The sequence below is a fragment of the Crocuta crocuta genome, unplaced genomic scaffold (genome assembly GCF_008692635.1).
Source record: "Crocuta crocuta isolate KB4526 unplaced genomic scaffold, BGI_CrCroc_1.0 scaffold69, whole genome shotgun sequence".
NCBI classification, from domain to species: domain Eukaryota; kingdom Metazoa; phylum Chordata; class Mammalia; order Carnivora; family Hyaenidae; genus Crocuta; species Crocuta crocuta.
The window spans coordinates 686,700-697,446 of record NW_027551576.1 but is presented as its reverse complement, the minus strand read 5'-3'; positions in this window follow the sequence as shown (position 1 = coordinate 697,446).

Below are 10,747 nucleotides of genomic sequence, written 5' to 3'. Positions count from 1 at the left end.
CGGCGACCGCGGCTCCGCCCCGGGCGCCCGCCGCCTTAAGGACGAGACAAGCCGGATCTGCTCTCGGACTCGCGGGGGGTGGGGGAAGGAGCGCGGGTCAGTCTTGCTGGTTTATGCGAGGGAGGTGCGTGTTCTCCGAATATCGGCGCGAGCTGCAATCCTGAGGGATCTGCAGTGGAGGAGGCGGAGTGAAGGCCGCACCCTTCTCGGTAGGGGGAGGGGAGTGCCGCAATACCTTTATGGGAGTTCTTTGCTGCCTCCTGTCTCCTAAGGACCGCCCTGGGCCTAGAAGAATCCCTCCCTCCCCCGCGATCTCGTCATCGCCTCGATGTCGAGTCGCTGCTTCTCGATTGTGGGCGGGACTCTTGCCCAGGCTTAACCTGGTGCCTGGGCGTTGTCCTGCAGGGGATTGAGCAGGTGTAAGGTTTATCTCTTCCCACAGACTTGAGTTTGTGTCACAAAGTAATTACAACAGGGGTGGAGGAGGGAAATGGGAGTCCAGGCGTTCACCTTGGGCTGATTTTAAGCAGCAAAACTGCGTGTTATTACAACTTCAAGATCCTTTTTGTAAGTATTTTTCCTGTAGATAAAAGGAGATAGATTAAAGCCATGACTGTCGGAGGTTTTTACCCCATTTGAGGGCCTTGCTTACACCACCAAAATACAGCATTTCAGATTAAATATTAATCTTAAAATCTTAGGCCCCTTCCCTTGCATCCCTAGGGTTCAGGATCTTAGCAGTTCTTACTCATATTTTGAGCTTATTTCGTATTTGTTATTCTGGCTCTTTCAGCCCCCAGACATAGCATTGGTTTTCCCCTGTCCTGTCTTTGGCAGCCTGGTGAGCTGTGAAACCAGACAGATTGGTTCTACCACCAATTAAGGCTACTAGGTTTGAGCAGAGGTCTTACCCAGCAAAGCATTTATTCCTCCTTTATGGATTTTCTTGAATGTTTACCTTGTTTTACATTTTATCTTTTTCCTCAACTAGGATTCTACTCCTTGATCCTTTTCACAGTCCATATGACCTTGACTACTGCCTTACTGAGAATTGGGTATGAGGTTCAGCAAGATCTCCCTCTTACCTCATTTGGATGTCTTTTAATGTCTCTGTTTCCTCATCAGTTACTAACTGGGCTTGACTGCCATAATGCTGATAGCCTCCAAACTGGTGTCTCAGTCCCCGTAACATGTTCTGATCCATTTTATGTGTTGTTGGGACATTTGTCCTAACATACAGATAGAGCCGAAAATGACTGATGCAACTCCTTTCCTGGCTCCTCACTACTTACAGGATGACTTCATCAACATGAACATGATATACAAGGTCCCTCAATGGGCTAACCTCACCTTTTCTCAACGGCTTTTTCGTTTGCTAGTGTTTCTACATAAACCTCGAGTCATTCTGGATTGATTGTTTACCCAAATCTTAGTGACATTGTCATACCTCTTTGTAGGCTGATTCTTTCTGGAGTGGTACCCTCAGTGCTCCTTACTTTTCAAATACCCTTTCCCCAACGATCTTGACTTCTGTGATCTATCATCCTATAAGCCAAACACTTCTAAAGAAAGGTTAGCAGTGCTTTCTTCTGATCTCATAGCAGGTTGAACCAGCCTTTCTCAGGTTGTTGTCATTGCTTGTTTAAATTCTCTTAACTATTCTCAGCTTCTTGAGGGCATAGGTTCTTGTTGAGTCTTGTACCACTAAGCTGCTAGCATATTCCTTTATATCTAGCCAACCCTGAGAAAAATGGAATGGGTGAGATGTCTTTATAAGGTTTGATAGGTTATTGATCTCTCAATAGTTTTGTACGCTTACTAGTGCTCTAGATCAGCACCATCCAATACAGTCTTCTGCAGGGATGGAAATGTTCTGCATTTTTGCCAACCAGTATAGTAGCTACTAACCCTATATTACTGTTGCACTGGAAATGTGGCTAATGTGACTAAAGAACCGAATTTTCAACTTTATGTAATTTAAATTGCCAATGTGTACATTGTAGCTATAGCCACAAACTTGTGTTGTGGGTTGCCGAATACTTAATGTGGATGTTGATAACTTTCTCTTCATGCTGAGCAGTAAGGAAGCAAAAGTTGGCCTATTTATTTTTATTTTCCCTGTTTGTTTTGCCTTTATCTATACTTTAGCTGTACTTAGCTGAGAGCTAAATTCAACAAGCCATTAGTTTAAACCTGCCTTGGACAATAATATGTTGAGAAAGCAAAGCAGGTGCTGACTAGTTTGGATTTCAAAAAACAATGCATAATGAATTTTAGGAAATTGGGATTTCATTAAATCATAACGGTGACAAGTTTAGATAGGAATAGGGACTATATCTGATGCTAATGAAACCAGCCCTAACTTTCAGTCCTACAAGTTTTCATTTTTGGAGAAACTTCATCAGAGGAGGCCCAGGCCCTAAGTGTCATATGCTTGTTAGGAAAGCTTCAAGCAAGTTTCATCCTGATAAAGTATAAGTTAATAGATATATCCTAACACTAAATATTTTGATTTACCTGCCAATATAACATGGTATAAATTTCAGTTTTTTATTTTTAAAAGACAGGTTTTTTTACTTAAAATTTCTTAGAGTCCAATCCTTAGGATTGGAGTCTTAAACTAGTCAGTGCACACCAATTGCTGTTAAATGCAGATTTCCAGTCCCATACCCAGAGAGTCTGAATCCAGTTAAGACAGGGGCGCCTGGGTGGCTCAGTTGGTTGAGTGGCCAACTTCAGCTCAGGTCATGATCTCGCAGTTGGTGAGTTCGAGCCCTGCGTTGGGCTCTGTGCTGACAGCTCGGAGCCTGGAGCCTGCTTCGGATTCTGTGTCTCCCTCTCTCTCTGCCCCTTCTCTGCTCATGCTCTCTCTGTCCCTCAAAAATAAACAAACATTAAAAAGAAAAAAAACAGTTAAGACAGACTCTGTGCTCAGAGGCACTGGAATTCCATATCAGGCTCCTTATTTGCTTCTGATTTTGGGGACTCAGGAACCACACTTCACATATAGCCCCCAGGCTATAGTACACCTGTTTATCTGACAAAGATGATTATAATTTTAGGGAAACCTCTAATATTTGTGTGCTCTTTACTTTGTAATTTTTTCCCCTCCACTTTTTTCCTTTGAAAAAACTGAACGAATGGAGAAATGTGTTGAGAGACAGTGAGTACAAATGTTTAGTAAATTTTAGAAATTTGGAGGTTAGATGGTTTTTCTTGTAAAACATATTAGAATATTCCAAATACTTTTTTCTTAAACCAGAATATTGCCTTTTTTGTGTGTTTTCCCACTAAATGCATTCCTGGGGGACTTGTTTTTGATTCCCCAGTGCCTGAACACAGAGCTGGGTACTTAATAAATGTTGGTTCTACTAATTTATATGTGAAATTGGTTTTCAAATAATAGCAAAGTCTAGAAAACACAGACACAAGTCTCCTTTTATGGAGAAATTTTAGGGTCATGCTTAACCGAAGTCTCCTCATTCTATTTATAAAAGAGACTACTGCATCATGGTCTCTGAATGCATCTGCCCCCTGTTGAGCTCTTCCTTCGATTTCCTGTATAAACCATTGCACTTATCCTCTTCCTGTGCTTACTTCCTTGGGCTTTATTTTATAATATCTCCTTTTGTAATAGAGCCACATTGTATGTTTGGGTTTGGTTGGTTGGTTGGATTTTTTTTTGTTTTGTTTTGTTTTGGTTTGGTTTTTTAGAGAGCGTGTGAGCAGGGAAGAGGGGCAGAGAGAGAATCTTAAGCAAGCTCCATTCTCAGCACAAAGCCTGATGCAGTGCTCGGAACTTGATCCCACAACACTGGAATCACCCGACTGAGCCACTTGGGTGCCCCAAGCCACATTGTTTCTTATGCTTCTAGGACAAAAATATACTGAACACTTTTCCTTTCATGAGAAAGTTGGAGGTTTTGTAAAAGCTTTTTACATTTTTTTAGATTTGCAAAATTTGAGCCACATGTTTCTGCCATATATTTTTTATGCAAAGAAGAGGTTTGGTGTCATTATGCTTTGCAGCTCTTAATCCAGAATATGATAGGGATCAGCACCATAAGAATAAGACTACTTTGACTATTTTAGGCCAATGTTAATTGTAGAGCACTTTAGTGGGTTGAGAAGTTTTTATTTTGTTAGTTTACTTGCTGGCATACTACTTTATACTGGAGGACATACTTCTTCAGAAGCCCCCCCCATTTTTTCCTTACCCATAACTCCCCATTCTTGATGGAATAGGTAAGAAACTGGATTATTAGAGAACTGTTAGTAGCATGGAATTAAACATTTAGGTTTATTCTACCCAAGCCAGGGTTGAACCTGAGTATCCTGGTATCATGGTACATACCTTCTTGGTGATTACACAGACTATTTCTGCCTCTCTGATTATATCTCAGAGTCACGATTACATTTAATAATCTTCCTTTCCAGCTTTTTGCCTGGAGTTCACAGTTACCACCGATTTTTACCAATTTGCCCTGGCACTTGGTCATCCTGTTTTTTAGTTTTTGGTTTTTTTTAAAAAACATGTTTAATATTGGATCTTTCTGTTGACAGCAGTACCACATTTTCAGATTATGTTTATAGAGTTGTTTACTAGCTAACTAACCCCACCTCCAGTGTATGGATTTTGGTCAGGTCAGTCAACACTCTTCATAACCTTTCCTCTTTTTCCTGACCTTTGGTTAAAAATCTCTTCCCAAACCTTTTACTATAATAAATACTGACAACATAGTTCTAGTGCCTACTATGGGCAAAGGCTAATGGAAATAGTTGGGTTAGAAGAAATGAACTAATAAGTGGAATGCCAGTTCTGTAACATTGTATGGCAAACTCATTGCCAGTGTATTTAGTGTGGTCCTCAGACATAAAATCCCATCTTCTAGAGTAGGAAACTAGCACTCTTTGAGGTTGAACAACTTTTCTGTAGACCCACCAACAAATTAAGGGCCAGGGATTCTAGATTTGAACTACGGTCTGACTTGCTTAGCGTTCCTTACCAGTGTATAGTACTGCTTTTCTCTAATGGAAAGTTTTTTTTTTTTTTTTTTAATGGAAACAGTCTTTTAGGAAATTAATCTGACTATAGGATACCAGATGGGTTCCAGGGATGGAGAAATTTGAAGTTCTTTTTTTTTTTTTTTAATTGTTTTTAACATTTATTCATTTTTGAGAGACAGAGCACACTTGGGGGAGGGGCAGAGAGAGAGGGACACAGAATCTGAAACAGGCTCCAGGCTCTTAGCTGTCAGCGCAGAGCCTGACATGGGACTTGAACCCTTGAACTGCGAGATCATGACCTCAGCCGAAGTCAGTCACTTAACCGACTGAGCCCCAGGTGCCCCTTGAAGTTCTTATTACAGTAGTTCAAACATGAGGTTTGGAGTGATTTGGTGTAGAGGGATGGCAGTCAAAATGGAAAGAAGTAAAAGGACTCAGTAACTGAGCCAGTCAGTTGCTGAGAACTGTCTCAGCACAGCCCTTCTCAAGGAAGCCTACCTTGATGCCCTCAGCTCCTTTACATTGGGTCTCTCACTGGAATGTTGTCATAGCACTTCTGACAATTGTAATGAAATGACTAATTGTGTGATTGGAGTTTTCCCCCACCTTTTTAGGTTGCTCCTTAAGGACAGGACAGTACTATTTTATGGCTGTTTCCCTGTAGGGTAAGCAGGTCTTCAAGGTCAAAACTTCTCATAATACTGAGATGACATTATTTACCTTTTCAACTCCTTACCTGTGATGACATCACTGATATTAATCAAATGGTGCTGTATATATTGAATTGTCTAGAATTTCCTAAGGCAGTATGTTTAGGATGTGAATATTTACATTTCTAGAAACTAACTTAGTTTTTAGGTTATACCTTCTATAATTCTAGCAACCTCCAATATTGTGCGATTGTTATTTTGAAATCCTGTAAATTTCATTGTGCCTAAGCATAAACATAAACAGTTTCAGCTGCAGTGTTTTAAATATTTCCTTAAAACTTCTAAATTTTTAAATCTGAGTACAACTTTTTTAAGAGTAACTTTACTCTAAAACCAATTTATATGTGTATTTTAAAGTTTGAGAGAGCACGTGTGCAAGTGGGGGAGGGTCAGAGAGGGAAAGAGAATCTCAAGCAGGCTCCAGTGTCATCACAGAGCCCTACACGAACTGCAAGATCATGATCTGAGCCAAGATCAAGAGTCAGATGCTTAACTGACTGAGTCACCCTGGCGCCCCTATATTTTTTTAAAGAATGGATCATTGGCTTTAAAAAATTATGACTACTTGTTCAACCCACAGCTACCATCTATGTCTAAAAATGGAAAAAACATTAAACCATAATATATTACAGAGTTCTCTCCTAGGAAGAATCAACTGCAAAGAAACTAAGAAAAAGCAACCTTAAAGGAAAAGTTATTGTATTATATTGGCTGGAGAAACATTTTGCAATAGCTGAGAAACTTTGCAAAAGCCATATACACAGTTGACACTGCTGATTGTCTGCTGGATGAAAAGGAAAAATCATGGCAGTGCCATTTTTTTTTTTTTAAACAGCACATTGTCCTATTAAACATTGTGTGCAGACATGAAGTCTGTGTTAATATCTCATCTGTAGAAGTTTACTTTAAACCTGACAAATGGATGAATGTACAAACATGGCTGGGCTTGTTATTTTGCATGTATTTGTCTTACATCAGCTAGTCAGAGACTGTTCTGTCAGACCCTGGCAACAAACACAACATATCCTGAAACAGCTGAAGTCTTGAGTAACTTACTTACTTATTTCATTGAGTAATCTCTATACCCAGTGTGGGGCTTGAACTCACAAATACAGAGGTGAAGCCTGAGCCAGTCAGGAGTCCTTTGAGCAACGCTTTAAAGTCTCCTGGTTTATTCTGATATTTTCACGAACAGTGAAAAAGCAAAAGTTGGTCAAGCAGCTGGCATCTTGGCATTAATCAAGGCAGTGGCACCAAACTAGAGTAGTCATTCTTTACTGCCATTCATTTTCTTGTGAGAACAGTAAAATCATTTTATGAAACCTGGACCTTGAGTATGTAACTTTACTATGAGTGGAGAAATAGAAAGTTTGCATACAGCACTTGAGTTTCATGTTTAAAGTACAGTGGTTTTCTTAAGAAAAAGTGGTCATGCAGGTGAGTTGCAGGCAGAATTAGTGATTTTCTTTTCACAGCATTTTTACTTCAAAGACTGTCAGAGTTGGCTATCTGGCAGACGTTTTTTCAGAATAGAAGTGCCCTTCAAAGAAAACAGTTGACAGCAGTTGTCAGTGATAAATCTCAAGCTTCACATCTTCCTAATGCTTAAAGGAGTCTTTTAAATGAGCTAGGTGGTAATATAAATGATTTGTAGATACTATATAATAAACTGGGCCGGGGTTTGGGGAATTTATGTAATTTGGTGAACCATATTTTCCAAATGACCAAATACATGAAATGACAAAATTGCGAGTATAAGTTAATATATCTCAACAAATTGAATGTGAAGATAAAAATCCAGCTGCCTACTATTTAGGCAGACGTGTAAATGAATTGCAGTAATACAAAACGGTATTACTCTGTTGAAAATAAAGTTACTTCCATGAAAATACTAATGCAGGTATTACTTTTTTTGTGTCTATTTTTGGGAGAGAGATGATGAGTGGAGAGGGACAGAGAAAGAGGTAGACAGAAGATGCAGAATGGGGCTCTGCACTGACAACAGAGAGCCCAATGTGGGGCTCAAACCTGTAAGCCATGAGATCATGACTGGTGCTGAAATTGGACATTCAACTGACAGAGCCACCCAGGCGTACCTCAGTTTTAATTTAGAATATGGTAAAATATTGGTTAGCCTATTTGAGGCCCTCAAGTTTTAAGAATGTGAAGGGGTCCCAAGGGCAAAAATTTGAGGAAGAGCTGCTCTAGCACAATGTACATAGTAAATATTCAGTTGCTTGTTGAATAACTGGATGGAGTTTAAAATGACTCCAGGTATGAAGTCTGGATGACTGGGAAAATGGGCATGGTAGGACAGTTAGCAGGTTTTAATGGAGAAATGGTCATGGTTTGAGGGGAGATTTACAAGGGTAACTATGGGGCAGTTGGAAATTTAGAATATGGGCTTGAGGAAAACTAAAATGCCATTTTCCTTTCCATAAAAATGCTTTTATCATAGGAAGTATCTCTGAATAGCTACTGACTTCACAACTGATGTGCAAACTTGTTAGCCTTGGAGCTAAAGTGTAAGGGTGACTAGGGACACAGTAGTATCCTCTTATAAACAATCATAGTTTTCACACTTTAAATTTTTATTTTAGAGAGAATCTTAAGCCGGCTCCATGCTCACTGTGGAGGTTCCATCCGGTGACCCTAGGATCATGACCTGGGCCGAGGCCAAGAGTTGGACGGACGCTCAACTGACTTAGCCACCCACGCGCTCTGTGTGTACATTCTTGAAATTTGGTATAGGAGAGACCGGTTTCCTCCAAACTTAAAAAAAAAAAGATACCTTTTTAAAATACTTTTTTTTCAATCTTCAACTTTGGGTCCATGCAGTGGAGACCTGAGCCATATCTGACATTGATATACCAGAATCAACAGTTTTGGCAGTTTACTGAAAGTCTTCCTACTATTGTAAAAGGAACGTTTCAACAAATGTTTCCCTTTGTAGCCCTAGTACATCGTCGGTCTTTGCGGGGTAACGATCATCCTTCTATTAAATTTATAAAATCTTTTATTTCCCTCAAAAATTTATGGACTCTTCGAATAACAGAATGTCTTGGTCCATAACTTGGTCATTTTGTGTTCTGATTCCCTTCCCTTTTCACATTCCCATGGTACAGGAGGTTCAGGGTCACATAACTAGTTGGTGACTGCAGCATGTGTAGGTCAGTCCCACTTCTGAGTCTTCAGCCTATTTCCTGTTCCTGTCACCGTATTAAAAAACATAATAGGGAGGAAGATAGCAAAGTTGTAGAGTGTTCATGGCATATTTGCATCATCCTTTTTAAAATTTTAAAATGTTTGAGAGGGAGACAGGATCAGAAGCAGGCTCTGAGCTGTCATCACAGAGCCCAATGTGGGGCTTGAACCCACGAGCTGGGAGATCATGATCTGAGTGGAAGTCAGATGCTCAACCGACTGAGCCACCCAGGTGCCCCTATTTGCATCATCTTAAAATTAATCTGGTCATGTTCTTAGTGGTATTTAGTAGAACTAAAGCTATAATGGATCCACCACAAGGTTGTTATAATTAAAAATTAAGCCAACATGCAAAAATACTTGTTCAGCAAATATTAAATGCCCACCCAGGTAGGTTCTATGCCAGGCATGTGGTAAAACAGTGGAGAGAACAGATATGGTCCTTATGCTTTCCAGTTCTGATTTCTGACCAACAGACGTTTAAGTGGTTTATTAGATGTGCGAGATGTGTTTTATGTTGAACTGAAAATAGTTTAACTGTGCATTCTGATGGTAAAAACTATTTCTAATTCATTTTGAAGTATGGGAAGTAGATCAGAAAGAAACCAGACTATGGCTGTTGACTATGCTGCTAGTGGGAACTCTTTCAAAAGAAACAAGTGCTGTGTCTAAACATGCAGGATTTAAAAAGATAATGAGTAGTACTACTATATTACTAATATGACACTGAAAATCTAAGCTGAAGGTAGCCAGAAACTCCCATAATAAACTGCATACTATAAAGAATTGTCCCAGGGAAGCACCATTTTCACAAGGACTTAATGTTCATTTCATTTTCTGCAACTGGAAAAACCGCTAAATATGAACACAGATCCAAGAGAAAATAGAATTCTCATGAAGTTTTTAATTCAAAGATAACATCAGTCTGTCTGTAGTCCTTTTAAAAAACAAAAGTAGGGGCGCCTAGGTGGCTCAGTCAGTTGAGTGTCCAACTTCAGCTCAGGTCATGCATGATCTCCTAGTTCGTGGGTTCGAGTCCCGTGTTCGGCTGTGTGCCGACAGCTCAGAGCCTGGAGCCTGTTTCCGATTCTGTGTCTCCCCCTCTCTCTCTGCCCCTTCCCTGCTCATGATCTGTCTCTCTGTCTCTCAAAAATAAGTAAATGTTAAAAAAGATTTTTTTTAAATAATAAAAAACAAAAGTACTTTTGGCAGGTTACTGTTTGACTTTGTGTGCTGAAAGAAATTAAATTTGGCTTGTTGGTCCCGTATTTCACCCATCAGTATATTTGCTGTTTACAAACAGAAGTGTCCTGTACTGCTAACAGTAAAACATCTGCAATTCCTTCGATCAGTGCTCGTCCTCTATTTTAATGTATTACTGTCAATAACAGGCATATTTTAATCTTTAAAGCAGATGGTAAACTTTCCAGTTGGTCTTGTGCGATTTCATCTTGTCATGGGGCCAACACTATTTCACAAAATGTAAATGCTTCATTTTTTTAAGAGTGAGGTAAAGCCAACTGGAAAAACTAAAGAGCAAAGCTGCACAGGCAATGCAATGTAGCCCAAAATGTTCTGATTATGTTCTCTTCCTTTGCATTAGGCCAGGGTAGCTTTCTACCTGCTACAATGGAAAATAGGAGCTGCCATGAAGCCTGAAAAGAAATACTCAAAACCCCAATCCTGGAGCATTTTAGTAGGCTTAGGATCTTCAAAGCATTTTAAGTAGTAATTTCCCAGCTACTCCTTCAAAAAAGCTCCAAAGCTCTGCGTAAGACTTTCAATTCCATTCATACCTTTTGCGAATGAAGGTGAAGAGCTTTAGA